The sequence below is a fragment of the Cebus imitator genome, unplaced genomic scaffold, assembly GCF_001604975.1.
Source record: "Cebus imitator isolate Cc_AM_T3 unplaced genomic scaffold, Cebus_imitator-1.0 Scaffold220, whole genome shotgun sequence".
NCBI lineage: Eukaryota > Metazoa > Chordata > Mammalia > Primates > Cebidae > Cebus > Cebus imitator.
Window position 1 is genome coordinate 1449862 of NW_016107535.1, and position 16775 is coordinate 1466636.

A 16775-nucleotide genomic window follows, 5' to 3' on the forward strand; every position below is an offset into this window, starting at 1 on the left:
CTCACTCTGTCACCCAGGCTGGAGTGCAGTGGCATGATCTCAGCTCACTGCAACCTCTGCCTCCTGGGTTCAAGTGATTCTCCTGTCTCAGCCTCCTGAGTAGCTGGGATTATAGGTGTGCACCACCATGCCCAACTACTTTTTTTGTATTTTTAGTAAAGACGAGGTTTCACCATGTTGGCCAGGCTGGTCTCGAATGTCTGACCTCATGATCCACCTGCCTCGGCCTCCCAAAGTGCTGAGATTACAGGCGTGAGCCACCGTGCCTGGCCTTCATGTCTATTTTAATTTATATTTCCCTGTTATTGAAGGGGTCTGTGTGTGTGTGTGTGTGTGTGTGTGTGTGTGCATGTATTTGGTATGTTTATATGCCACTGAGGTCTCTTTTTATGTGAATTATAGGTAGGGTTAATCTGTCTCACTTATTTCATCTCTCTGTCACTTGTCCCAATGCCCTGGAGAGCTTTGTGATAGCTCCAGCCCAGTAGAGGCTAATAGGTCACCATTTTGCTTCAGAACTAGAACCCCTCCTGTGCCCTTGTGCCCACCAGCCTGGGGCTTGACTTTTGCTTCATCTCTTGCATGTCTGCTAACCTGGCTGCTGGCTGGTAGATTGAGGATGGAGGGCACTTTGCCTCGCTGAGTTCTGAGCAGTTTTGGCTGTGCTTGACCTATTGCTTAGTCTCTCTTCATGGTCTCTTAGAAATCTGAGTCTGGGCATGGTGGCCCACAGCTGTAATCTCACCAATTTGGAAGGCTGAGGCCAGCGGATCACCTGAGGTCACATGGAGAAACCCCATCTCTACTAAAAATACAAAAATTAACCAGGCGTGGTGGCAGTCACCTATAATCCTGACTACTCAGGAGGCTGAGGCAGGAGAATCGCTTGAACCCGGGCAGAGGAGGTTGCAGTTAGCCAAGATTGTTGCCATTGCACTCTAGTCTGGACAACAGAATGGGATTCTGTCTCAAGAAATAAATAAATAAAAAGAAAAAAAGAAGACATCTGAGCGAGTTGCTGTCTGAATCCTGTCTGAGCCTGCCTATGCGCTTTGGGTCCTGAAATCCAGCTGTGGGTGAGACCTGCCTTTGCATTTTTGTTCATCCGGCTGAGCGAACCTGGAGTTTGGCCTCACTCTGTCCAGTTGTGCTCCTTCCAGGAGACAAAACTGAGAAACTGGTAAAGTCACTCGCAGAAGCCACTTTCAGATCCTTAGAGGACCCGCAGTATGAGCTTATTATGGTTACTACCAGGAAGGTAGAAGCATCCTTTTCTTGGAGCTGCATCTCCATGTCCTTGGTGTACCACAGTCACAGGCCTGCTCCTGCCCCTCCCTGCAATCTTTCCATTGTTGTGTGTGGTACAGGAACTGAGACAATTATGACAGAGCCGAGCTGGTTTCTCTTCTCTTTTGGACACCATTGTTTGTCACAATTCTGCTCACCATTTCTTCCCCTAGATCATAAAATTGTAAAATCACTGCTATATTTACTTTTTCTTTTGCTGCCTGGGCATAAAAGTACCATTTATAGCTTTCCTTTGAAATTCCTTTATTAATAATCTTCCTTCGTATGCATATCATTCTGCTGTTTACAGAATGCTCTTACATTTAGTGTTTCACTTGATCAGCACAAACACCCATGGGGTAAGCCAGGCCGGGTTGTTGTCTCCATTTTACAGGTGAGGAAATGAACGCCCAGTGGGGCCTGGAAGCCTGGCCTGCAGCCGCTGCTAGAGCAGGTGCCAGAGCTGGGTTTAGACGTTTTACTAGGTCTTGCTGTTTTTCTTTCTGTCTACAAAACGTCCTTCTCGTTTATGAGTTTCAAAGATTTTCTTGTCTGAGACATAAGGGAATTAGTGGCTTTTCTTGAGAGATCTAAGCATTACTACATTTGCCTAGTATTTCTTTTACTATACCTATTGGTCGGAGTACTTTAAGAGAAGCCAGTATGTGTAAATACTCTTCCTTCTTGTCAGACATGGAGGCAGAAATTTTCCAAGAAGAGAGAGACCCTGAAGATGTTGTTTGTTCTCTGCTATTCTTAACAAGCATGGCAAACACGATTTTGGATTTTTCTCCTCGAGGCTTTCTAGTTCTGGGCTGCCACAGAATATTTAGGGGTCATGGCTTCCTGTTTCCTTTTAAACTATATCAGGCATGTGTGTTATGTGACCTTTGTGTTCTGACCTTCAGATTTAGGGAACTGAAAATTTAGGAAATCTTGTTAGGACCTAAATCCAAGTAAATTCCCTCATGAGTACACAGACTCATCTGTGGAGGTGTGGAATGTTGGAGAGAAAGGGACTTTCATTCATCTAGCCCTCTCGGTTAGAAAACATGGCTGGTTAGTGACAGAGCTCAAGCTAGCATGCTATTAGACTAGATTCATCTTTCTGCTGGCTTCCTCCCTGTCACTCAGTGCTTCTGGACTCTTCTCCCTGGACTCGGGGCTCCGAGAGGGGTGGTGCTGGGTGTGCTCTGTGCACACCTCTTCTAGAGGTGATCCAAGTGCTTTGCATAGACACTTGAGATTTTGCACGATGAATTTGAACCTGTCTCTTGTTGATAAAATGTCATTATTGTCCATTGGCATCTAAATTGTGAGGATCTTGAGGGAGTTTCAGTCAGGGTTCACTAGAGGAAACAAACAACTTTAGATATATTTTTAAAATTTATTTATTTAACTTTAGGTGCATACTACATCTGGCATTTCTCCCCATGTTATCCCTCCCCACCCCCCACCCCCTGCTTTCTCTCCGCTAACCCCCAACTGCCCCCAGTGTGTGATGCTCCTCTCCCTGAGTCCACGTTTTCTCATTGTTCAACACCCACGTATGAGTGAGAACATATGGTGTTTGGCTTTCTGTTCTTGTGTCAGTTTGCTGAGAATGATAGTTTCCAGACTCATCCAAGTCCCTACAAAGGACACAAACTCATCTTTTTTTATGGCTGCATAGTATTCCATGGTGTATGTGTGCCATGTTTTCCTTGTCCAGTCTATCATTGATGAGCATTTGGGTTGGTTCCAGGTCTTTGCTATTGTACACAGGGCTGCAATAAGTGGAAGGTACTTAATACAGAGTGTTTCAGACAAGTAGTTAGAAGGACTGCATGGAGCAGGATCGAGGCTGTCTCCAGAAATGAATCGCAAAACTGCACAAAATTCCTCCATCTTCTACAACAGAGAAAGAGGAAAATAGTGAAGCCACCATGGAACTAACTACTGAGTTCAATAATACATCACTAAACTTGTGAAACAGAGATCAAAAACCATAGTCAGAATGGTGGTAGCTGGACCCTGAGACTTGGAGTCCAGCTATTTACTCTTTTGGTCACAGCTGCTCTTCGACAGCCACCAAGCTGAAGACTCAACATGAGAATGTGGATGCTGAAAAATCCCATGTCTGTGAGACCATTCTTCTAACAGAAAACAGGACAAACAGCAGAAACATGCCTTCCATCTTACTTTTGCCTTTCAAATATCAAGCCAATTACATATATTTTGGCAGAATTTCTTTTGCTATCAAAGCTTACCTGCAAGACAGCCTCTGCAAAGTTGGAGTGTCCACCATATCCACCACAGTACGGGTTATGGTTTTCACATTTCAGGCATGTTTTCCATAAGGCTTTGTGTGTAGCAGATACTAAGTTGAAGCCAGAGTAACAATTACATTCTATTACATCTCTACTTGTCAGTGTAGTTAATCATATAAAAAAATGGAATGCAGCAGCTTTACTTTAGGGAATCCCTAAGGGGGAATTCCTGTTTATAAGAAAAAATGTCATAAGGAGGGAAGACCCTGAGCTGGGAGAGTATTCTAAACTGTTTTGGTTTCAAACATCTTGGAAAGTACTACAGGGAGACATGCAATATTATAACATAACAGTGCCTACCATGACTGGGGCGAGTTCTGTCTTTAAAAACGTGGCTTTCAATCCTGTTGCTCTCTTGCTGCACGATTTTCACCCCACTTCCCTCCTCACCAGCCACATATAATTTTGCAGTGGGAATTAGTGCAGAATGGTTTATGTGTGATAAACTGAATAGACTTATTCCTAAATGGAAACAGAGGTTGTTAAGTAGTTGTTTTCCCCTACATTTCATGCACTTATTACAACTCACAGGTCAAGTATTCTTGAATTTTAACCAAAAAATTCTAAATTGTCTTGACAATAAACAGGCAAAATAGGTAGAAGAAATTCGCAAAACAAGCGTCATGAGCAACAGGGACCATCCTGGCAAGATGTTGAGATGCATTTATAAGGCAACTGTGATTGAAGGAGGAGGCGGTGCTGGACTAGATGGGAGGCCACTGCAGTAACAGAACCCACCCAGGCACAAGGCAACTGCATTTGGAATTAATAGGCAATAAAAGAAACACCTTGAAACGTTCCACAATGTTGGTCCTGTACTGAATTCTTCTGATTTTTCCTACAACTCTTGTGTAACCCCTATTTGGAAATGTGAAATAATTGTCAGTAATTGCTTCCACCTTTGCACTGTACCCTAGTGAATACATTTGGATATATTTTAGACACTTTTTTTTTCCTCCTCCAAATTAAGAATCAGGCAACATATTGTCCTTCTAGTACTTATAACCAAGTAGATATTATAAAATCACTGATAATCTTGCTGGGAGTGGGGTCAGTTGGTAAAGATATAATTGAAGTAAATACTCTGCCTGTTTTTGTGTGTGACATCTTTTGCTTCAGGAGAAAGAGGCTGAGCGAACAGGTTAATTGATAATAGTTTCTGATAGATTTCTGCTGTAACTTGCTTTTCTCCTGCAAATTCAGTTTAGTACATTCTTTTCTTCTTAGGATCACATGCTCCTAAAGCAGGGAAGCCCCCAAAGCCTCCTCTACTTCCCATTGCTAATTGCTGTGCCCTCTTATCAACTGCAATAATAAACTCAAAAGTATGGGAGGGCTTTAGCCATATGGAACTTCCGGGAGAGGACTTCACAGTATTCAGGATTCACTTGGACTAAATGACCCAAACCTCATTATCACAGTGTTTTAAGTAAGTGACTATATGAATTATCATCAAAACTGGGACACTTTTGCAAAGGGGCATTGTTAATAACTACACAAAAATGGCAGGTATAAATTGGAGCTGTGTGGCCATCCTAATTATAAAGGGCCTTCAAGAATAGTGTTTGAAATATGAATTAAGGTGATTCAAAACCAGAGCTTAAGTCTTAGTATTTTCATGTGTTTCAGTTCGCCTTCTCTTTTGTGTAATAATCATTTGCTGAGCTCTGATCATGGGATAGATTCTGTATTAAGCACTAGGAAAATATAGATAAAGAAGATACCAGTTTTGTTTTTTCTTCACTCACAGTATTGTAATATTTTAGAGCAGTGGGTTTCCAGTCTGGCTTACAGCATACTGGGGACCTGAGAGCAAAAATGCATTTATGCTTCCCCCAAATTAAAGTATATTCTGCCTAAGTATGACAGTTTAAATGCCCCTGTAATGGTTTTATTAATCTTTGTCTATTTATACTTGGGATTTTGTTTATGATTTGGCATGAAGAAACCCTTTATTTTGCTAAGGAAAAGTTTGAAAGCTACTGGTTTGGGACTTAACAATTTATATTTAATACATTGTTATAAAGTTGTTAGGCTACCTTTTAAAAAAGGGAAGAACTGGACTGAGTAAAGTTGAAACACATAAAGATGTAAACTGAGTAGGAAACAAGAAATTTACCTGAAATATATAAAGGGCAGCTATGTATTAAAGGTTTTGTGATGCTAGAGGGCACAGGTAGGACCAATAGGTGGTACTTATTGGCATACAGGATTCAGCTGCAGAAAACTTTCTAGCTGTCATAACTTTTCTGTCATGGAAGGGGCTGTCTTATAATGAGTTGCTTGTCATTGGACATGTACAAGTGAACTCACAGATGGTGGTTAAGCTACATCTTGAGCTCCACATTAGATGAAATGTCTTCATTAACAATTTCACACTTCAAGGATGTTAAACTTTTGTATTGGTGAATGTTGGGTCCTTTGCTACTTCCTTAAAAATGTCTAAGGAGTGTGTGTGTGTGTGTGCGTGTGTGTGTGTGTGTGTGTGCGCGCGTGTGTGTTATTTCCCCAGAATATTAGGCAACTCAGTACATTTTTCATGCATTTTATTTTATATTTTTACACAGTGATCAATAATTGATAAAAATACAGAAGCTACTACAACAGTTCTCTCATCAAGAGAAACTTAAAAGGGAAAATGTCCATTGATGTGATTCTGAAACTAATTTGAAACAGCCTGGTTCATTTTTACTCTGCTGCTATTGGTTAATGCTTAACCAGATTTTGTCTCTGTTTCAAAATCTTGAAATAAAAGTGGAACAACATCCAAATGACTTAAGAAAAAGGCTCCTAGTTGAAAATGGTTCCAATTGTTTTGCTATTAAATGTGAAATTGCAAAACTAGCCTCTCTTACATAATTTGAATTTATAACACATTCTAGTGAGAAGCTTGCCTATTTTTCATACCATTTCAAATACTGAGAAACAATTTCACTAGGCTCTTGGAATTGGTGTTAAACAAAAATTATAGTTCAGAGTACATGATGCATGAAGTTGGATTTCTTTGTTTTCTAAAACTGTATCTGATGGTCCTTGAAGGTTGATAATTTACATCCCTGGTAACACTTTATTTTTCTATTATTTATGCTTTTAAAAATTTTAATTCAGCAATATCCTTGTATTTTGCTTTAGAGTAAATTGATCTTTAAAAACTTATTTAGAGACAGCATTTCATTCTGTTGCCCAGGTTGGAATGCAGTGGCATGATCATGGCTCACTGAAACCTTGAATTCCTGGTCTCAAGTGATCCTTCCACTTCAGCCTCTCGAATAGCTGGGATTATAGGGATGAGCCACCACAGCCAGCTAGTTTTTTTTTTTTTTAATTAAAATTTTTTTTTTTTCCAGAGACACAGCTTGTTATATTGCCCAGGCTGATTTCCAACTCCCGGCCTCAAGTGATCTAGGTCTCCCAAAGGGCTTGGATTATATGTGTGAGCCACTGCTTCCAGCTGCTCTTCTTAACAGATATTTAAGATGATATATAATTAGAGAATCAGCAATTAAACTGGAAACTTTGATTTATAATAATAATACAATACAAATTCAGTAGTATTAATTTAAATTATAGGCCAGGTGTGGTTACTCATGCCTATAATCTCAGCACTTTGGGAGGCCAAGGTGAGAGGACCGCTTGAGCTCAGGAGTTCGAGACGAGCCTGGGCGGCATAGTGAGACCCTGTCTTTACAAAAAAAAATTTTTTAAATAGCAGATGTGGTGGCACACCTGTAGCCCCAGCTACTTTGGAGAGGCTGAGCTGGGAGAATTACTTTATTTAGTCCAGGAGTCTTAGGCTACAGTGAGTCACGATGGTATCAAGGCACTACAGCTCGGGCCAGAGTGAGACCCTGTCTCAAAATAGCAATAATGATAATAATTAAAGCAAATAAATAAATTACAATGTCCAAACCCAATTCCAAAGCTCTAAGCTAATTTACAGTAGTTCTGATATAGTATACAAGCAGCACAGTTGACAGTTTTGTGAACAATATGATGTTCAAGAGGCTGAACTATTGTATAATTGGTGATTCTCCATCTTCTGGCTGTGATTACTCTTAGCAGATTATGTGGTCTTAATAAACATTGCTTCACAGCCGTAGCAATATGGTCAGATGTAAATATGTCTTAACATTCGTCAATAGTAGACCCAGTCACTGAAGAAAAAATTAAGAATTTTTACTTTTTCAAGTTATAAGTAAAAGTGCTTTTAAAATCTTATTGAGATATCAAAATGAATTTTCCATAACGGAAAAATACAAACAAAATCATTAAAAAATTAAAGTAATTAGATCATCCTCAAGTGGTAGCAAAATTTCATAGCCTGACTAATGGGCATGACAGACTTGAAAATGGATAACTAAAATGAAGTGTTTATGTGTTTAATACAAGTCTGAACAAGCTGTCAGGGAAACACAGCTAAGTGAGCAGCAATTAACTTGCAGACTTACCCAGTTATTGGTAGGTTTAGAAATAGAAGATGCTAGATAACCATTAAGGAGGTTGCTAGGTCTCATTAGAGATCATACTGGTGATTTTTCCTGTTGTCACTGCTTCACCCTGGGTGAGGGGCAGAATCTTTATGAATTAGGTATTTAGCACGTCACCTCTACAAATCCAGATTTTCACTTCTAGAAGTAGATTTATCGAACTCAAAGAGGTGCAGGATATTGTTGCCTGTTTTCTCTTGGCCTTGTACAGAAAAGCAGTCTATTAGAATAAGTGACTTAAAAGAAACCTGCTAAGAGGCCCATTTTTGCAAGCACAGCACACTCCACAGACTAGTCATAATGTTATAGAACATAAAATGTTGTGGGAAGAGATTGTGAAGATCATCATTAGTTGCTTATTATTTTAGATCTGCAGAAGCTGAGGTCCAGAGAGAATTCACATTTTCTTGGTGACTTTGCCACGTGGAATAATTGTTATCAAATGTGACCTGGAATGCAAGGTTGGGGCCATGTATCTTCTGTGCTACTTTTCAGTGTTGTGGTTGCAAACTTTCTTGGTGGAGAAATTTTGATTCCTGTGCCCAATTCCATTGCCTTTTACCTACCCCATCTAGTTACTGTCTAGCGATCAATAGAGTTATAAGGTTGTTTAGTGGAACTTTCCCACTGCGGATGCTCTTTGGAGGCAGAACATTTGGGTTTAAATGTAGCCTCTGATATGTTCTAGCTGATCTGTTACATTGGATAAGTCTTTCCAGCTTCTCTAAATCTCGGTTTTTGAATACTCAAATTAGAAAAGTAAATTAGTTCCTAAGATTTCTCCTAGCTGGGGCTCTCCAGCTAGGAGAAACGACTTAAGACCTTCTGGCTCTTAAGTCGTCTGTCCTGACTATTGTAAACCGTGCCTGTTATTTTCCTTGACAGAAACTGTGGCAAACAAAAGGCCAGTTACTCAGTATTTGTTCCGCCCTCTCCTTAACCTTCTCTCCTGAGAGTCCTGATCTTTCAGTGCTGTTGTTTCCCCGTCAGCGTTGATTGTTTCCTTTTCGAGTGCCATTCCGAATCTGAAGTGAAAGTGCAGTGTGTGGAGGCATGTCACTGTTCTGTTGTGTCTCACTTCTTTTTTTTTTTTTTGAGACGGAGTCTCGCCCTGTCGCCCAGGCTAGAGTGCAGTGGCATGATCTTGCCTCACTGCAACCTCCGCGTTTAAACAATTCTCCTGCTTCAGCCTCCCAAGTAGCTGGGACTATAGATGCAGGCCACTGTGTCCTGCAAATTTTTGTATTTTTAGTTGAGACGGGGTTTCACCATATTGGCCAGGCTGGTCTTGAACTCCTGACTTTTGATCTGCCCGCCTCGGCCTCCCAAAGTGCTGGGATTATAGGTGTGAGCCACTGCGCCTGGCCCTGTCTCACTTCTTTATCTGAGACAATGTTTACTTGTCTGCACCCGACGCTTCTCTCTCTTGCTGCTTTGTCGTTCATTTGGATCCTGAAATGCAGCTAAGATTTTCTTGTCACCTGCAGCATTGCCAAGAACAAGGAGTGCACCATTAGTGTTAATTTATTTTTTCTGGTGCTCTGTGCAAGGCAGATGGGCATTTAATGTGTTGATTACAACCCTATCTTCCCTCACTCTATATTTCCTTGTCTCATAGGAGTTAAAACATAGTTTTGTAAGAAACCTCAGCTCCTTGAACTTGTGGACTTGTGGGGGAATCATGGAAACGTGAGAGTTAGAGGGAATGGTAGTGGATATCTAATCTTTAGTGTACAGATAGGAAGGGTCCCTGAGGTCCAAAGAGGTTAGGAACTAAAGTCATAGACCCAATTAGAGACTGAGCTAGATAGAAACTACACCCAAGTCCTCTGCATCTAAGTCTAGTGCCTTTTCCAGTTTTTCCAAATGTCTCTCAGATAGCCTATATAAAGGTTTGGCATTTCTGTAGCGTTGTTCTCTCGTTACCTCTTCTGAGCAATGCCAGCTGTCCATGCAGAGAGTGGGGCACTTAGCCAGTGCTGGGCCAAAGCTGTCTGTAAGAAGAAGTTGAGTGAATACATTGACATTTTCAGCCCATGGTAGATCCTGCTTTGCCCTTCTGGCTGTATCTGACCTGATAATTCAGAGGAAGAGTAAATACATTTGCTGTTCAACTAACAATTGTGTGTAATTTTCAGCCTGCCTTATTCTTCAATGCTGTCTTCCCACGCTTCCATCACATGCCACAGCATATCTGCTTCGCAATTACACTGGTAGGGACTTACACTGTTTGGAAAAGGTTTGCCTAAATACTTCTTTACTTTTGCATCATACATCTTGATCGATACCTTGTTGATGTCTGAGATCAACCCAATTATCTCTCCTTCAATGGGGAGGATAGAAGAGTCAGGGAAACGGGTGATAGAAAAAGAGACAAAAAGAGGACTGCTTCCTTACTGCTGAGCAAAGAGGAGAATTACGGATGATATCGAATCTCTCTGCTTTACTTGGCATTGGCTAGTTGTACAGTCAAGATTTTTCACAGACTCGTAAGAGTTTGTGAGCAGAGTTGTCATTTGTACCATCTAATTCCATCACCACATTTTTCGAGAAGGACACAAGATTTCAGAGATAGCAGAAGTTACACAATAGGCTCATGGCAGAGCTAAGACTGAAAGCTGGGTCTGAGTTGTGAAGATCAGGCATCTTCGCACTAAATACTGAGGCGTGGGCAATAATGGAGACGGTATAGCCCAGAGGGGGAACCACATTGTACCAGTTTAACGGATGATTAGGAAAGCAGTTTTGAAATTCCAGGAAGGTACTGACTTTTGTATAAAGAGAACGTTTAAAAAAAAACCTCCGAAGTTATAGGAGAGTGTTATTTAAATTGTAACTGCTTGTTTAAATGAAGAAAATGTTGCTAGGGGACGTGAATGCTAAACGTTAGTCTGCCATCAGCCACTTCTGATGTTTACGTCAAATAGCCTCTCAATTCTGTGGTGTTAATGCGTGTCCCGTCCCTGATACATTCACTTATTCAGTGCACACCGACCAAGAGCTGGGCCTGGAGTTAGTTGCCACGAAGATGGAGGGACTAATACAACATCATTTCAAGATTAATAGAAATGCTCTAAGTCAGTTATTCTCAGCTCTTGAATCAGACTATATACAAACAGATCCCCATATGAGGTTAGCGTGCAGACTGTTCTGATAAACACTACTCTGAGCTCACTGCACTGGATGCTAGATTATACGATGTCACGGTTATTTGTTTTTCACTTTTGGTGATCTATATAAATCTTTTTTAGGAGAGTAGAATATTGCTTTGGGGAAAAAAAAAGGAGAAAGGAAAATATGACCAAACACTACTTAGTTCTGTTTTTGTGGATGACAGTGACTTAGCATTCACATGGTATCCCAAGAGAGGCTTAGTAGCTTTGTTAGTATTCATTGTCAGTTTATCAATGGGCCTAAGTTTTCCCACCTATAAGGGCTGGATCCTGGTCATCATATAGCCTTTTGTAGTTAATTGTGTTCTATTGTGCCTTGATTTTTTTTTTTTTTTTTTTTTTTTTTTTTTTTTTTTTTTTTTTTTTTTTTTTTTTTTTTTTTTTTTGGTCTGTTGACCATTTTCTTCATCACTTTGTGGTCCTGTGGCTTATTATGATTAGGTTTGAGGGTACAGAAAAGGGAAGACATTACGGCAAGTAGAATTCAAGAGCTGGGATGGAAATAAGAGCAAAAAATACTGCTAAGTGCTGATTTCGTTTGGATTATGGTGTTTTCCTTTCTTCTCCAAATAGGGAGGTAGTACAGCAGTGAAGACTAGAGATTTGGACAAAGATCTGTGTCCAACCTTGAGCTTTGCTATTTATTATTAGCTGTATATGCTTGAGCAAGTTATTCAACCTCTTGCAGTCTTACTTTCTTGATTGGCTAGATGTGGGTAATGATAATGCTACCTCATATGGTAGTCAGGATGACTGTGTGGCCATTGAAAACTGCTTGACATATAATAAGCCTTCAATAAACACTTGTTATTTATTGTCAGTCTCTCGTCTTCTTAGGACAGCTGGGGGAAAAGACAGAAGAGCAGAGGAGTTGATAAGTGAAACCCCTTAGGTTCTTCTTATGCTTTGCATTGCGTGGTTTCTGAAAGAGCAACACTGAGGAAGCAGCTCCCTTCAGCAGTAGGCATCTTGCTTAGAGGAGGGCCATTGTTCTTGCTTTCCTGTCTGATGATGGTGTTTGCGTATTTTCAGAGCCTCTCTGGAAATCTTCCCTTTCACTTCTTGCTTTCATGATGATTATGAGCTTAGGGTGAAACCTATCTAGAACCAGAGGAAGTAAGAGAAGGGTAAATCTCGGTCCACCATCCCCAGTTCTCACCACTGCTTATCTTTGTGTTGACATGGGTCTCTCTGAGATGCCGGGAAACCCCAATGATATGTGCTAGTTCATCCATTCATTAAACTTGTGAAGTTTCAGCAAACCCATTTATCAAAATGAAGGGCTGTATGTAAGATTTTAGAGAGAGAAAGCACTCTAGAGTATTAGAGCTGACTGGGACTTTATAGGTATTCATTCTGCAAATGAGTATCATCTCTTGTTAAAGTCAGGCTGCTATAGCTGAGACTAGAACTGGGGCCACAGGGAATCTATGTCTATACTATTGGATGTATCACTTTCCTTGGATCCATCCTACATGATTTAATTTTTAGTACCTGGAGTTTTCACTCTTGTTATCTTCCTGTTCAAGGATAAAATCTCTAGCTTCTTGTCTTTATATAAGACCTTTAAAAGGCAGGACTTATGTTATCTTTTAAGACTTTCCCCTAACTATTCTCCCCGAATCCCTCATTTTGGTACCACTGGTCTGATCCCTGTGTTACAGAAATGTCTTGCTTCACACCTGACCTCACATTATTATTTCTAATCTTTGCCCTTGTTACTCCAGTTTTCTTTTATTCACTCAGCTTTCAAAGTCCTGGTTAAAGGCTACCTCTGCCAAGCTTATGCTAGCTTTTCTGACATCCCCCTCAAATAGGATTTGAGCTCTTTGAGTGAAGAATAAGAATCTGATTCATCTATAGCTCCAGTGCCAGGCAAATAAATTCATTCATTAATTAAATTAACAGACATTTTTATTGAGTACCTATCGTGTGTAGGCCTTGGGATTATAAATGATAAGTATTTCTACTCTTAAGCATTTGAGAGTTTAGTTTGGGATATAGGCAAGGAGACAGGGAGAGTACCTTGTGATGAATGTTTGACAACGGTATGTACATGCTGTGGAGTGGTGTTTTAAGGATATATAACTTGAACTGTAGGATATAGTGCAAGAGTTGCCTTTAAGGACTAATGGAAAGTATGCTTATGATCTAAATTGATGCACAGAAAGTTGGAAGTCATTTTTAGACAAGTAGTAGCTTGGTTAAGAGGTAGCAGAAATAAAACCTAGGAAAAAAACGGTGAATTTCTGGCAGAAAAGTAATGCAAAATGACCTCAGAATAATAGAAAACTGGTACTACTATCATAGACATTACTGGAAATCTGATTAATGTCTTAAATGAAGATATATTTAGATGACTTTATGCTTAATTTTTATAAACCTTTAAAAATCAGATAATTCCAATGTAGTTATTACATAACCTAGACAGTAGAGGAGGTTGGAGAAAGCCCTCCTATCACAACCTAATTATGATAAGTAAAACAAGCAGAGAAAATGCAATAAAATGGTCTTTCTTATGATTATATGTACACAGATTATAAATAAAATAGCATAGTTTATTTGTTAATATATCAAAACACAACTGTAACAAAGAATTTATTCTAGGAATGGAAAGATGGTTCAATATCTGGAACTTTATCAACATATTTTATTACATCATCAAATTAAGGGAGGGAAAAAGATGATTATTTGAGTGGTTGTTAAAGAGGGCACTAGAGCTGTCACTAGATAGAATTTATTCCACAAATGCAAAGATGGTTCAATATCTGGAAATCTATCAGCATGCTCTATTACATCACCAAATTAAGGGAAGATAAAAGAGGTAATTGTATTAGTGGTTGCTTTAGCAATTCTAGAAAGATATGAGTAACTAAGAAAGAGTAATGTTCATTCGTTCACCCATTTCTTTGTAAGATATTTGTGTAAGGGCTTCTTGCCTAGGGATCATGCCAGTGGAGTTTCCAGCTTGTTGAGACATGTAGGCAGGTGAATTAAATGACTTCCTTGTGGACTGTAATAAGTATGCAGAAAGTACTAAAGAGCCGAGAAAAAGGAATTAAGCTACTCTTCTTTGGAAGAGTTAGAGAAATGTTCACAGAGTTAGAGACATTTGAGCTGGGACAATATGAAAATGTAGGGCTTGGTAGAAAGTGAAGAGAGGGAAATGGCATTGTTGATAGTGAACACAGCATGAGCAAGGGCTCAGAATCATAAAAGTTTATTATAAATCCTGGGAATGGTGTCACTGGGTCACTGCCGACACATAGAAGAATGGCAAGAGAAGATGCTGAAAAGGTCATCTGCAAACAAATGATTAGTCAGAACATGGGCCTCTCAGGAGGAGCAGGAGGAGGTGCTTCTTCATGGAGGGAAGTGTCCAGGTAATTTATGACGCTGGGCATAACTGAAATGACTGTGGAACCAATGATTTGCATATGATGCTTAAATTTTATTTATACTCTCCCAGAAGTTGCCTATTTCTTTATGCTGTATATGAAAAGCCAAGATGATAAAGTCAGTAACTTGAGATTGCTGCGAAAATGTGAATCTTTGCTTAAGAAACGACTGCATCCTATATTGACCAATTTTAAAATCTTTCATTATAAAATAACCTTAGATTTATAGAGACCATCCAAGGACAGTATTAAGCCATTTAAAAAATTATAATGAAAACTTATACTACAAATGTGCACAGTGCATTAAAAGTTTCAAACCTTTACTTGATCCCTTTATTTCACACTTATATTCACTTTAGTCGTACTGAAAGCAAACCGATCCCTTCTATCACTTCTATCCCAATTTAGTAGAAGACCAAACCTCAATTAAAAGCAAAAGCAAAACCAAAATTGGCATCTCTCAACCCTGTGAGATGGGTTTGGTTTTGGTATTTAGAAAAAAAATCATCTCAAGTTATTCCAAATGTGCAGCTAAATTTAAGAACCATGAGTAAAACACACATTCATTGGTTGTTTTTCTATATTGGTTTTGTGCTAATCCTTAATGGTAGCTTATAAATGTGTAAAATATGGTACTTGCCCTTTTAAGGAACTCACAGTTTAGCAAGCATATGTGTATCTTTGTGTGTGTGTGTGTGTGTGTGTGTGTGTGTGTATATGTATACATGTATGTATTTGTGCATACATATGAATATGTAAAAGGTACAACTGAAGGAAAAGAAAAGAAAGATCCTGTAACCAGAGTGAAAAGCCAATACCATCACTGGCTTCAATAGCATGTGTCCTGATTCCCAGTTTAGAGTCTTTGTCATTGATTCATGTTATCCTCTTCTTTTAAGAAAACTGCACATCAAGCTGTTCTTCCAAGCAAGATGGTCACAAAATTGCCATTGACTTTCTATAAGAATAGAGGCATCCTTTTTTCTCACTTTGCATAGCACTTTGTACTATACAAGGTACTTTAATATCATCTCATTGGTTGCCATAAAAATTCTGAGAGCTAAGGAAGACAGAGGTTTGTTTGTTTTTTGAGACAAGGCCTCCCTCTGTCACCCAGGCTGGAGTGCAGTGGTGCAATCACAGCTTACTGCAGCCTCTGTCTCCCAGACTCAAGTGATCCTCCAACCTCAGCCTCCTGAGTAGCTGGAACAATAGGTGTGCACCACCACATCAAGCTAATTTTTAAATTTTTTTGTAGAGATTGAGTCTCAATCTATTGTCTAAGCTGGTCTTGAACTCCTGGCCTCAAGTGATCCTTCAGCCTTGGCCTCCAAAGTGCTGGGATTAGAGGTGTGAGCCACTCTGTTTGGCTGAGTTCTCTGAGAGAGTGAAATGATCTGTGGCTCTAGAGGAGATGCTCTTCAAAGTCATGCCACTTGGTGGTATGGACTGATGTTAATATCCAGGCACGCTGTTTCCCAGCTCTCCCCTCCACCCTGTCTCCCTGTTACTATGCCATGTACTGAGGCCTTTGATTTTTTTGTGTTCCAATGCTCTTTGTCTTTACAGGCATCTGGAGGTAATCATGTAGCCCTCTTAATTAATTCAGTTCAATTAATAAATTAGTAGGTGGCTTTGGGGCTGGGGGCTGGTGCAGGGTACCTTCCGGGTGTGCTGGAGAGCTCTTGCAATCAGGCTTGGAGAGCCCTCCTCAGCAGCAGCCTGCGAGGCTCATCCCCAGCAGCAGGCTGACTGGAGAGGTGATTGGCTTATGCTGACAGAGGAGACATTTCCTTTCTTCAAATAGTATATGCAATCTGATCAGAGCAGCATCTGGGCTGGGCTAGGCTGGGCTGGGCTGATCTGATTGTTCCCCTTCTACTTTAAGCTCTTCATGAAGATCCAATATGGTATCAGCTCAGCATAGATGTTCATGGGCATTTCATTGTTGTTCAGGGCTGACCTTTGCATTACATGTGTTGAATATTCTATCCTCTGGCCCTAAGTTCTAATAACTGTCCCAGACAGTGTGGCAACCTGTGTGCCCCTCCTCCCCTTTTCCACATGCCCCTTGGTGGAGACCAGAGCTGCTCCTGTGGATGGGTCATTTAAAAGTGTCCT

General features: G+C 40.1%; 1 protein-coding gene across 8 annotated transcripts in view; it reads left to right on the forward strand.

Moving 5' to 3' along the window:
- The window catches only part of LOC108318535 (LIM domain containing preferred translocation partner in lipoma), a 731582-nt gene that overhangs the window by 236566 nt on the left and 478241 nt on the right, over positions 1–16775 (forward strand). The gene's annotated exons all lie outside the window — the stretch shown is intronic.